The sequence below is a fragment of the Pavona decussata genome, unplaced genomic scaffold (genome assembly GCF_977016875.1).
Source record: "Pavona decussata unplaced genomic scaffold, jaPavDecu1.1 SCAFFOLD_656, whole genome shotgun sequence".
Lineage (NCBI taxonomy): Eukaryota > Metazoa > Cnidaria > Anthozoa > Scleractinia > Agariciidae > Pavona > Pavona decussata.
Window position 1 is genome coordinate 56,390 of NW_028145880.1, and position 12,169 is coordinate 68,558.

Consider the following 12,169-nt stretch of genomic DNA (forward strand, 5'->3'; position numbering starts at 1 on the left):
TTAAAAGTGTAAAAAAGAAAAAAAATCATTTAACTCTTGTTTCGACTCCTTTTCTCACCGTGAAAAGTCTTCATTCAATATTTCGTTGCAATTTTTGTCTTCTCTGAAATCGGCTCGACAAGTAATTCCCCGAAAATCCTCTTTACAGACACTTCGAAATAATTCGTTATTGGAAAACGCGACGAAGCCGTGGCCATTTTGTTGACAACTGCACACTGTTAGGCTACTCACTCTACTCACTATCTACAACAGGATAGGTAGTGAGTAGCGTAGCCAGTAAGAGAGCAGCATCCTTAATAGAACGCTAGTAGATTTATACTAATCTCTGATAGATGGGGAGATGTTTTTCAATTTAGAGAAGTAGATATAATATCTTACAAGAAGCAAGATAAACTATCATCTTTTTCTCCTTTAAAACCTAAACATTCAAGTATATGGTAGTCTATTTTGCACAAATAACAGATAGCATTCTTTGAAATTCCAATTTTAAATGGCAAGAAATTCGTTGCCATGACCTTCGGAGTAAATAAATCGACGTCCAGCTCAAATCCTCCACAGCTTAATGTTGACAGTCCCTTACCCATTTGTCCTGACTCTTTTGATACAAAATATAAACATAGATCATGGCACAAAATCTCGAGATAAAAAAAAAAATCAGTGTTTCCTGCAGACGGCTTTGTTTGCGGTTCGCGTGATGTTACGCCGCATTTAAACATCTGGCCCGTAAGTTCTTCAAAGAGCGGATGTATAAATTGCTCTCCAGCGGATAAAATGTACTCCAACTAATACATTTTATCCGCTGGATAGAGTTATCCGCTGTTTTATCAACCGCGGCCTGGTATACGCTGACGACTATTGGTAGAAATTTTGATTCCTTCAGCTGATGCGTGCACCTTGGCTAGCGTGGGTGGGCTCAAGCGCTGTCGCAGCCAAAAACTCTTTCGAGCCTCCTTAATTGAAGTTTGATTGATGAGTCGACTCGGATAACTGACAACTTCAACAGTTCAATTCTTAAACTTCGGCTAGGTGTAATTCCGTATGTGACACAAATCTTTCGTATTTCTGACGAGAATATATTCAAAAAACTGTTTTCTGTAAAAACGCCTCTCTCAACCAAGCTCGTTTTTAGTCCTCTGACGGCGAGATCTTTTAAGGATCTCACGAAAACACGGCGGCGACGGCAACGAGAACGGCCATAAAAGAAAAGGTTTAATGAGCAAAACAAGGCCTTTTCTTGTGCGTTGAAAAAGTAGTACTTTGCGCATTTTATTGCCCAAATTTGTTGGTGTTTAGCCGTTCGTAAAAATTAACAATGATTTTAATTCCCATTTCACGCTATTTTGATTTCCATAAAAGCGACACTTCAGCATTGTGTGTATTCGGAGTTATAACTCGATGAACGGTCATCGACTGTCGTGAACTTTCCGCTGGCGTTCCAGCGAAATGTAAATATTAGAACAACGTATTTCTTGTAAATTATCAACATTCTAACTGAGTGGAAACTTAACCCTCTTCCAAGTCAGAAGTGCCTGTGTGATGAGGAAATGGTTCGTTAGAAAACTACTCGTTGCCTTTCTTATTAAGCGGCAATTACATACTTTACTACCCCTCCATAACGACACAGATTTTGGGTGCCACGTGACCAGGAGAAAGGAGGATCCTTCCTCGAGGGAGGAAGACAGGACCTTGGAAGCGAGGTGAGATAACCGCAGATCGATCACAAAATCAGCCTCCAAAACTGCAGTGGGAACTTTACCGTTCCGTGATTGAGATCGTTTGCAAACCGACAATCGTGATCCCACCAGATGAAATTACGTCTTATTTCGGCGATGGAATACAGTTAGCTTGCAACATTGACTTAGGGCGTACGTTTAAGGTTTCCCGTTAGACAATCCCACAAGTAAATGCAAAAGGGGCTTAGACCCATGCTGTCAGTCTTTGTTTATTCGTTAGTTTTTTTTTATTTTTTTTATTACTATAATTTTAGCCAGTGACTTTGCAGGGTTTTCACGTTTACCGAAGAACTAAAAATAAAAAAAAGTGAATCGAATGAATATTTTAGTTATGTCAATTTACCAGAAGTCTCACGTTTGTGACGATTTTGAACCAATTTCGAGAGGGAAAGAGATTTTTACTGCCTATAAAGGAACTAGCAACAAACCTAGTAGTCCGAAAAACAAAATCAACGCAACCACATGGTAGGCATAGCAAGGTCCAAGTCCCTGGACACTTGTATTAGGACCCTGAGGTATAACTAATTTACGAATCAAAACAACAACAACTTTTATTTTAGAAAACACCAATGAGTAGGAAAGCTAAATTTGAGAACTAGGTAGCTTGATCATTTAGTAATAACAGATAATTACGATTGAATTAATTGCAATGAACCGTATTTACCATAGAGATCTGTCAATTAATTTTCATAAATATATTTTTGCAAATTGTTGTATTATCTGTATTATGCCGTGAATATTGGCGGTTTCCCTTGGCATTTGTGACCATGCCCTGTATTCTCATGAGCTGCATACTGGTTTGGTGCTCTGTTGACATTTGACGAAATATTGGCCAAACATGTTCAGCGAAGAGGTTATTTTAATTTCTAGACAAAGGAGTACATGTTTGTTTCCATAATGTGTTTCATGTGTTGTGCCGAACATCAAACAAATCTAATGTAGGAACAGTTTTTGGTTTAAAATTTCCGCCGGCATTCCTAGCAGTTTAACGTGATTTAAGGTGAATTGGTTGGTGTAATTGCCTCCTGGCATCGTTCTGCTACGATTAGTAAACCTTATAAAACGTTACAGTTCATAGATTGCTGGGTTCTCTTGTAGAAGATAAACGTTTAGGAAAAGTAAAATAATTATGACGTTGCATCTCAAACATTTCTCGCGCTATAACTTTTTGTTTATTTTCCTTGATTCGGTCTTATTCTTCTCTCCACCGTTGGCGTACGAAAGGTAAAAGAAACCTACACTTATCGCTGACAGGCGGTGTGCGTCACGAAATTCGACCAATGAGAATGCGTTATTTGGTCAGTAGTCTTCGCACCCAAGAACATCAGCCTGGAAATCAGCCGTCGAAAATTTCATCATTAACGAAGTCTGTGACATTTTTTCCCAGTTGAAATTTGTTTCAAAGTTAGAAGAACAAATTGGCTTAATGCTGGTTAGGTTACTTTTTAAGCTGAAGCATTTGTTCGCGTTTGTAGCCATTTCAAAGGTGACGACCTCGCGCCTGCCGCCATGTTGTTTTGGTCGTTGATTTACTGCATTTCTTTAGGCTAAAGCTAATTACTCTTGCTGGGTTTGGCCAATACGTTTGCACGTTAAGCTAGCTTATCCTTTCTACTTTAGAATTTTCGGGGTCTACCCGGGTCTACCCCTTACGGTTTTTCCGTTGGAAGCCGTTGAACTAATTAAGAATCTATGAAGAGATCGTGTAAACCAAGTAGCTCAACTCCCGGGAAACCGACCGGAAAAGCCTACGGGCAAATGTTATTACTCTCTAAGAAATCCAAGAAGGAAATGTAGATGTCTTTCACCCGGAGATAAAAAAAGCAAACTAAAAATGAGCGAAAGCAATGAAAAATAGACTGCACGTTTGCACGTTAAGCTAGCTTATCCTTTCCTACTTTAGAATTTTCGGGGTCTACCCGGGTCTACCCCTTACGGTTTTTCCATTGGAAGCCGTTGAACTAATTAAGAATCTATGAAGAGATCGTGTAAACCAAGTAGCTCAACTCCCGGGAAACCGACCGGAAAAGCCTACGGGAAAATGTTATTACTCTCTAAGAAATCCAAGAAGGAAATGTAGATGTCTTTCACCCGGAGATAAAAAAAGCAAACTAAAAATGAGCGAAAGCAATGAAAAATAGACTGCGAGCAGTCGTACTTCAAGTTTTCCTTAGATCACGCGCGCGAAGTGACAGTAAAATTATGCAAATTACCAAAATGATCTCCTCACCGCTCGCTAGCAGTAGCTAGATCCATCGCGCGAAGAGAAAGAGACCGCTCGACCGCTTGCGGTCTAAATATATAAACAAAAAAGTGTCTATAAGCAGACGTGTTACGGCACATAATATTAGTACAAGAATAAACATAAAATTCTCGCCTTTGATTGTCTTCGAACCGGGAATAACTCAACAAAATCGCCATGTGTATCCAACAAGAAGCATCTACCGGCTACCACTAGACGGTTAAAATTTGCCAAATTGCTGGCTTTAGTGATAGTTTTTGGAAAAGGAAGCAAAGTTTGAATGCCCAGTTTCAGTGCGACTGTAAGTCGACCTAAGTCCTACTTTCGGGGAGATGTTTACTCGATCGTGACCAGAGGCAAATGAGCCATTTCCATATTTTTACCCAGCACCCTTTGTGGGTCGTGACGCACACCGCTTGTATCGCTGACAAATGAAATCCTACTTACAGCAATTCCAACTGGATATTTTGACCAAATATTGCTGGTGGCAAATCCTGCAACTGATTCTCAGTCAAAGTCCTGCCAACAAAGATATCAAAGAGAGGTTACTGCGCCTTTCAATAGAATGTGAACTGTGAAAGTTGAAGATTCCACCAAAGGTTACGTTTTTCACTGCAGTCAATCATATGTTATACAATAAAAATAGACTCTTTTCAAAGTAAAAGTTTTAAAGTTGTTTTTATTAAATTTGGTCCTTATTCGGATACTTTAATCATTAAACGGTATTTCATTGCTGATAATTACTCTCAAATATTGCGGTTTGAATAACAATAATTTTAGTGTGTAGTTATTCCATTTACTTGTGTTTAATTAAGAGAATTAAGGTGAACCGTGTAATGAAAGTCACCAACAAGAGACACTTTGCCTTCTCAGCTGGACTTCTTGGAACTGTTCAGATTATCCTTAAATATACTTTACAAGTGACACAGTTGAAACCGTGTTAGTCATATCTTTCAACGCAATAGTTTGTTGTAAACATAATTTTAGTTATGCTGATCAAAAGTTGTTGTCTCCTGGTACCAATTCAATGTGAAGCAAAAGTTTGTTTTGAAGTCTTGTTTTGCAGTGTTTCCTCGGAAACCGTACCAATGAATAGTTACGCCCAAATTGGTTTTCAAAAAGTAACAATAGGTTGTTTATGCCTTGTCAACACACATTTTCTAAGTTTCTACCTTTAGTTATCTTGCTTCCAGGGCATGACTGGAAATAACTTGCTTATTCGTTTTTGGTAGTTTTTGGTGTAATTCCGCCGTGTTTCGGGTTGAATTTGTACCAGTTAACTTTTACCCTTAATGACCTTTAATCCTTAAGTAATTACTACGGAAATACCTATTGTACCAGATCTGTTGTACCAACACGTACTGTACTTTTAATTAAAGCTATACGAGGTTGTAAGCGCGTGGCAAGTTAATTTATGGAAAAGGCGGAACCAAGATTCGGACAAGAAGGTTGTGTTCTATTTTAAGTTTCCGTTGTAAAGTGTTGTTATGTAATTTCATTTAATGTTTGATTTCTCTTGTATTTAGCCAAGAATGTTCATTTGTAAAAAGATGAAAATGTTCCTTGTAATTTTTATATTGATCTCTTCGCTTTGTTTTGTCCAGTTCGTTTGGCGGTGACATTGAAAAGTGAAGAAGAAAGTCGTTTCGCTCACTAAAAGTTACTCGAAGGAAAATATGTAAATTGTTTTAGTGCGCAAGCGTACTTTCGCTTAACGTTAGCCTAAATTTATGATTGATGAGATTTTGGCAGCTGATTGACAGTTCCCGCCAAATCCCGCTTGGACGATATAAAAGCGATGAGATTAATCTGTTCTTGGCCTTTACATCTTGATCTTGTCAGAACAAGTTCGTTAGTGTGATCAATAAATAATGTCAAGGACTTGAAGACGTGGTTGTACTTATTGAAGCTTGATAACACGTAGAAATAATAGTACAACACATAACAGTGACCGTCTTAGAAAACAAGGTAGTTTAGCCTAATGGGATCTAAAGTTCCCGTCCGTTGGCTTTGATTGGTTGATGTTCATACCTTTTGTCGGTTTTTATTCTCAAAGTCTGTTGGTGATTGCTTTAATTTTTATTAACTGCGGTAAAAACGCAATCGTTATTTGTGTTTCGTATGTTGTTGAAAGGTGAGGTAAGAAAGAATAAAAAAAAGTTACGTTCGAAGGCCTATTCAACGTAGGTAACGCAGCTTTTCGTTAAAAAGCTTCCTGGGTTGCTGAGAATTAGCACTTGTCTTGTTTGAGTCAGCAACACAGCATCAATAATTCATTGTGGGGTGAGAGCATGTGCCACTCAATATTTCAGGGGAAGTTTCGTAACTGCACTTGTGGAAAGTGGTTGCTGCTGTTTCCTGAATATACTTAGAGAACTATTTAACATTCAGCAGAGAACTGTCAACTAGTTCGGGTTGTTTTTTTTTTCTTTTGGTTGACTATATATTCGTTTGTTTACTGAAAACAATGCTGCAGAATTTGCTGTTACTAATTGAAGACGTGAAAGGCCGAGGAAAGGGAAAATAAGGGAGCCTACTTACTTGCTCTTGCTCGCTAATTGACTTAATAAAGGCCAAATTTGAAACTCTAGCAATTCATGCGCATGGAAAGAGAAGGGAAAGGAAATGGCTCAGACGACCAAATAATCAAATAATCGAAACAACTATACCAAAAAAATTTAATATAAAGGACATTTAATCGGATATTTAATAATATTTAATTTTAGATAAGATAATCCATAACTTGCTGTTGTCGAGGTATCGAAATTTATTATATCTCTTAGTTAGTACGTGCGGTGTGATTGGTCAATTTTTGCGGGCTGTATCTCACTGTACGGCCCGCTAAATTGGAAAGCTGTCCCTTTCCCGCGCGTCCGATAAACCAAACCAAAGAGATATAATACTAACCTCGTTTTCTCGGTCGGTACTGTAACTTACGGATCCTTTATTTTTCCCGTTGATTTATGGCCCAAGCGCGAAATCAACGGGAAAAACTTACAGTACGGTTCTCGATCTCGGCTGGTAAGAGGAATGTATTTTCACGTGACAAACCTGTTGGGTACTGCTACTGGCGGAATCAGTCAAGCGGAAAAAGCCTGGTCTAGATAGTGCAAATTATTTCCAGTACGAAGTATAGGAGATAGGCAGCTTAAGCACAGACGTTCGTGAGGGCAACCGGAAGTCGAATGTTTCCTTTTTTGGCGTGGTTTTGCTCCATACCAACGGACAGGAAAAGCTCTTGCTGATAACTGTGGCTTGAAGTTATAAACGCGATGACGTGAAAACGCTCCAAAAGGGGAAAAATTCAATTTTCAGTTGCCGTCCGTGGCTCAGAAACGTCTGTGCTTAAGTTCCTAAATGCCTTTCTACGCGTTATTCCCATACGGATGTAGAATACATTAGTGCTTTTGTTATTTTAAACAATATCAGTTACACTGCTTTTCGGGTATAAATAGTTGGTATTTGTGCCATTGTACAGTCACTCCCACTCCAGTACTTGTATACAAGGTTATACATTAGGCATATACTTCATGTTAAGGTAAGGGTGACTATATGGAGGGTTAGGGTTAGGGTTCTATCTGTCATGTGGGTGACTATATGGCACTTTAACATTTTCATTTCACAAGCAGCTTCGGAAGAGAATCCTCGCGTTTCTGTTTGCCGGAGATAATACCTGCGCCTTCCTTCGATTTTCAAGCTGTGGTTTTTAAGAAGGTCGCCGAGTCTATGGCATCTGTTTTCAGGCGGATTTCGTTTCTTGTTCATTCACACTTGGGACGTTTAAAGTGCATATGAGCTAATTTTTTTTCTCATTAATTGGTAGGTGGTTATACCCTTATTCCGAAACGCACAAAAAATAATAGTGTTAAAGAGGTAAAAAACCGTGTTTTGGCTGCTCAAAGTGACTTAAAATGACCAAAGTGGTGTCTCCGGAGACTGGTAACGAGTTTAGCTCTGATGACGTAGCCAGTGGTTTCACCGCTCTGTTTACGCTTTGTTTTCTGCTATCACGTGCTCGAAAATATCTTTGGGTGCTCAGTTCAGACCACGATAAAGTGAGTGCTATACAGGTTTTGAAAATATTTCTGAAATTGATGGTAAGTTATCCTCTACTGAGTCTGTTTCGAGCCAAGAAACATCGAACAGCACCGAGTTAGCCGAGTCATCCAATGAAATGGAAGTAGTCGGACATGTGGAGTGAGCCGCTTGCTCACAGTAGTGGTAAGGAGGAAGACACCGAGGAGGATTAAGATGGTCTTTCCCCCGCCGTTCTACGGGCTAGATATGAAGGAGAAGTAACTGTGAAAGAATGGTAAGCACTTTTCTTTTGTTTGTGACGAGTTTTGTCATCGTCACTGTTGATTTATTGTTCTGTGCTTTCGTTTGTCTTTACGTTGAAGGTGCACATGTGTAGATTGTACCGTAGAAAACCTCTTAGGCGCTCTTGAATATAGATGCTGCAGGGAAATCGCACAGGCCAGCCAGAAACTGATGTTCGATGGCAGTATTGAACGCATTAGCTGTATTACGAAACATGACGACTTTGCTGCCATGACAAACAGATCAGTTAGATAAGATAAGATAATCAGTTCTGTTACAAGTGGCTCCACTTCTGAGAGATCGCAACGGAAAAAGGATACCGTCGGCGCAGTGGACAAACTTGAAATCAGTAAGTTGAATAAATATGTTTTGAGGACTTTCTGATTTTTGACTTTATGTATAATTAATTTAGGAGCTGTGTGGAAATCTTTCCAAACTATTGTACTTCAAAGAATATTGGTAGTGCTATGGAACACTGTCATTGACTTACTTACTTAATTTCTCCTTTATCAGGTTTTTGAGAGCAGTGTCATACAGATGGCTTGTGCGATGGATCTGTGGCTATTTAGGGTGGGACAACACAAGACCTCTTCCAGCCTGTGTTTACAGTAACATAAGGCATCTTTTTCCATCTGCTCATGCACAGAAATGAGCCGAACACAAACATGAGGACTTTTTCGGGACGAAATTTTTCCGATGAATGCGCGCAAAAACGTGTCCACTTTGCACGTAACTTCTCGTCCAACGGAAAGTAATCCATCGTGATGTTCAGTGTTGCTGTCTTCTTATCGTAGTTTATTCCACTGTGGCCACTGGCCGAGCAATAGTTCTTTTCCCCTTTCTTTGCCTTCTTCTCCGCCATATTATTCGTTCTTTCGAATGTGCTTTCGTGCTTTCTGAACCACTGGCTACGTCATATCCGGTGAAATCTGATCGCTTTGACCGAGCGCAAGATGAAGACACTTCGAAGCGCCAATTTCGAACTTTGAGGCGAGCAAATTACCGCATGAAGGAGCTCTAGTTACTTTAAAACCGGATATTTCGATTAATGAGGATATAAACAAACGCATAACTCAAACTTGTTTTTTATTTCATATACACTTTAAAGGAGTAGTTCGCCGAGCAGCATTCCGCTTACCTTGAAGTCGCTGTTAATTTACCGTGCTAGGCGCGACTGATATATATTTTTTGAGCAAAGGCAACAAGCAGCAATTTGTGTACGCCGCGAGATTTGAAACCTCAAAGGAGGCTCTGAATGGGAACGCCACTGAGAAGACGAAGAAGGCTGTCGCGGAAGGTATATCTCTCGTCTCCAAGATAATGAAAGTTATTAAAACAGCGGACAAGAGTGACTACAGTTGGGCTATTGTGGAGGAATTATTATATTTATCTGGGGCTGGTTCCAGAATGGAGGAATAACTCTATTCCAGGGATAAATGTGCCTCATTCCAGGAATAACTTTATCCCCGGAATAAATTATGTTCCAGGAAGAAGCCCAAGAAGAAATAGCACTATTCAGGGAATAAATCTGGGATAAATTTATTACACCTCGCGAGGTGGTAATAAATCGCTATTCCAGGGATAAATCTGCAAAAACAAGATGGCCGACATGTTGTTGTTTGGTCGTCTTGCTGATGCAAGACGAGCCAGACCGCGGTGTTTTAGGCTTTTTAATGCACATTTAGTTGAATGCTTAAGCGAGAAAGACGTCAAGTCAAGATTCCGTTTTGGTAGAGACTCCATAATTACCTTGCCGATTTGTTGTTCGATGATCGAGCGAGAAACACGCACTTTCGCAACTTGTTTAAGTTCTTGTAGCCTTACTTTCTTCGCATCTGGAATTTTCCTAGAGGTAATCGGTGATACGTTCAGGCTACCAAAATCCACGGCTCTCACGATGCATAGCTGCAGTTTTTTTCCTATTGAGTTCAATAACAACACAAACAGTGCAAAAACCACACATCAGTTCAGTGGCAGTAGACCTCAATTGTAAGAATAACAAGTACAGGTGAAGTGTTTTATTTCATTTTATAAAATAACTAACATACTACGCGCGTTCTGATTGGTCAATAGAGTTGCCAAACCTATGTACTATTGTACCGGTAAACTCCCGCTGCTCTCCCGCTGGAAATTTCTCGATAATGGCCGACGAGCGCGACGAAAACTTTCCGAACTTCGACATATTGTCAGGCTTTGATGTGCTTTTGCCGCACAATAAAAATTCGGAGCCAAATTCTAAAAAGGAGAGCTTAAATACTGAGGCAGAAGAAGAAAGGTCGAGCAAAAAGACTGAAGATTTGCCGATGTGCAAAACGAAGAACTTGACTCGATCGTCGAAAATGCACAAGCCAAAAAAACCAAGCAGGCAACACAGTGGGCAGTTTCCGTATTCACAGGTTGGTTTTAATTACATGAATAATCTTTTAGCCTGGCTTTTCACTGAAACTGTTATTTTATAAAATAAACGGCTCAAACAGTATTGATAAACAGTACAAAATTTATAATTTATTGAAGGTTATGCCAAAGTCAAGTTGTTTACAAATAACTTGAAGCGTTTAAAACAATATAAAACCGACCTCAACCCGAGTACAAGGTATTTGATATTAACTGCTCAAATCACAATTCCTCTTTCTCTGCTCACCTAGAGTGGAGTAAACAAAAGGTTATTGGCGTAAGTCTGGCGGAAATGGCGGTCGAAGAGCTGGACAGGAATCTGAGGCAATTCTACGCCGAAGCAAGAAATAAAGAAGGCGAAAATTACAGCCGTGCGACTCTTCTGTCAATAAGAAATGGCATTGAGAGATATCTAAACACACCACCACACAGTTTAGGAATAAGGTTCACTCACGACCCACGTTTTGTCCTCTCAAACCAAATGCTTGACGCCAAAATTAAACAGCTTAAGCAAGAAGGCATGCAAAACACCATGCACAAACCAGCAATAGAAAAAAGAAGACCTGGCCAAGCTCAAAACAAGTGAAGTTTTTTCACTCACGAAGCCGCTGTCCGCTTTTCATCAGTAACTGCTATCTGCTGATAAAAAGCATTCTTTCGCCAAGGCATTAACCTTTTTTAGCCACATTTTTGTGAGAGTTAGACAGTAATTTAACTTAAAAAACACTTTCATTCATTCGCTCAAACTGCGATGCGTCCTTCGGCGATTCAACAGGTTTATGCTCAAAATAGATTCCGATTTGTGATTGGTTCTCCCGCCTTACTGATGAATTTGAAGAGAATAAACAACTTGATCAAGTTACAAAATAAAAAGTGCCGATTTCTAAGTGTTTTTGTCTAAGTAGTTATTTCATAAAAGCAATAGACCGCACTTTCCAGAAGTTTACCAGCGTAATAAAACCACTTGGGATGTTGGGAGTACACTCGAAAAGCTTGTAAATCACTCGCCTGCGGCTCGTGATTTACAAGCTTTCTCGTGTTCTCCCACCATCTCGCGTGGTTTTATTACGCTGGTAAACTTCTGGAAAGTGCGGTCTATTGCTTAAGGGACATGTAGGAAGAGGGGAGGGGGGAGGGGAGGCTTTCGGGGTCAATGAAAAATCAAAACTTCTATAACCACACCATCAGTTCAATAAACACACACCAGTTCAGTGACAGCAGACCTCAGTTGTAAAAACAGCTATAGAAGAAGTGTTTTTTAATTAATTACGACAAGTAGGAGAACAGGGGAGAGGGTTTTACGGGAGCGAGGTCCATATTTAGAGCAGGCAGAAAGTACGAATAAACGAAATAGTATCTATATATTCTCAAATAATGGTAACAGGCTTCCACGGACGCATTTCAAAATCCATTGTCCATTTATCAATTGCTTGTCAGTGATCATGTTTAGCATCAGCTGTCTAATAATGTAGCTTTTTCT

General features: G+C 39.6%; 1 long non-coding RNA gene and 1 pseudogene across 2 annotated transcripts; both read left to right on the top strand.

Moving 5' to 3' along the window:
* Positions 1-7,886: 7,886 nt before the first annotated feature.
* On the top strand, positions 7,887-8,947 carry LOC146449084 (uncharacterized; annotated as a pseudogene). Its single transcript, XR_014860770.1, has 3 exons — positions 7,887-7,914; positions 8,046-8,644; positions 8,809-8,947. The product of XR_014860770.1 is annotated as an uncharacterized LOC146449084 (transcript).
* Positions 8,948-10,312: 1,365 nt separating this feature from the next.
* Positions 10,313-11,500, top strand: LOC146449085 (uncharacterized). The gene is made up of 2 exons (XR_014860772.1): positions 10,313-10,691; positions 10,941-11,500. It is a non-coding gene; the product is annotated as an uncharacterized LOC146449085 (long non-coding RNA).
* Positions 11,501-12,169: the final 669 nt, after the last annotated feature.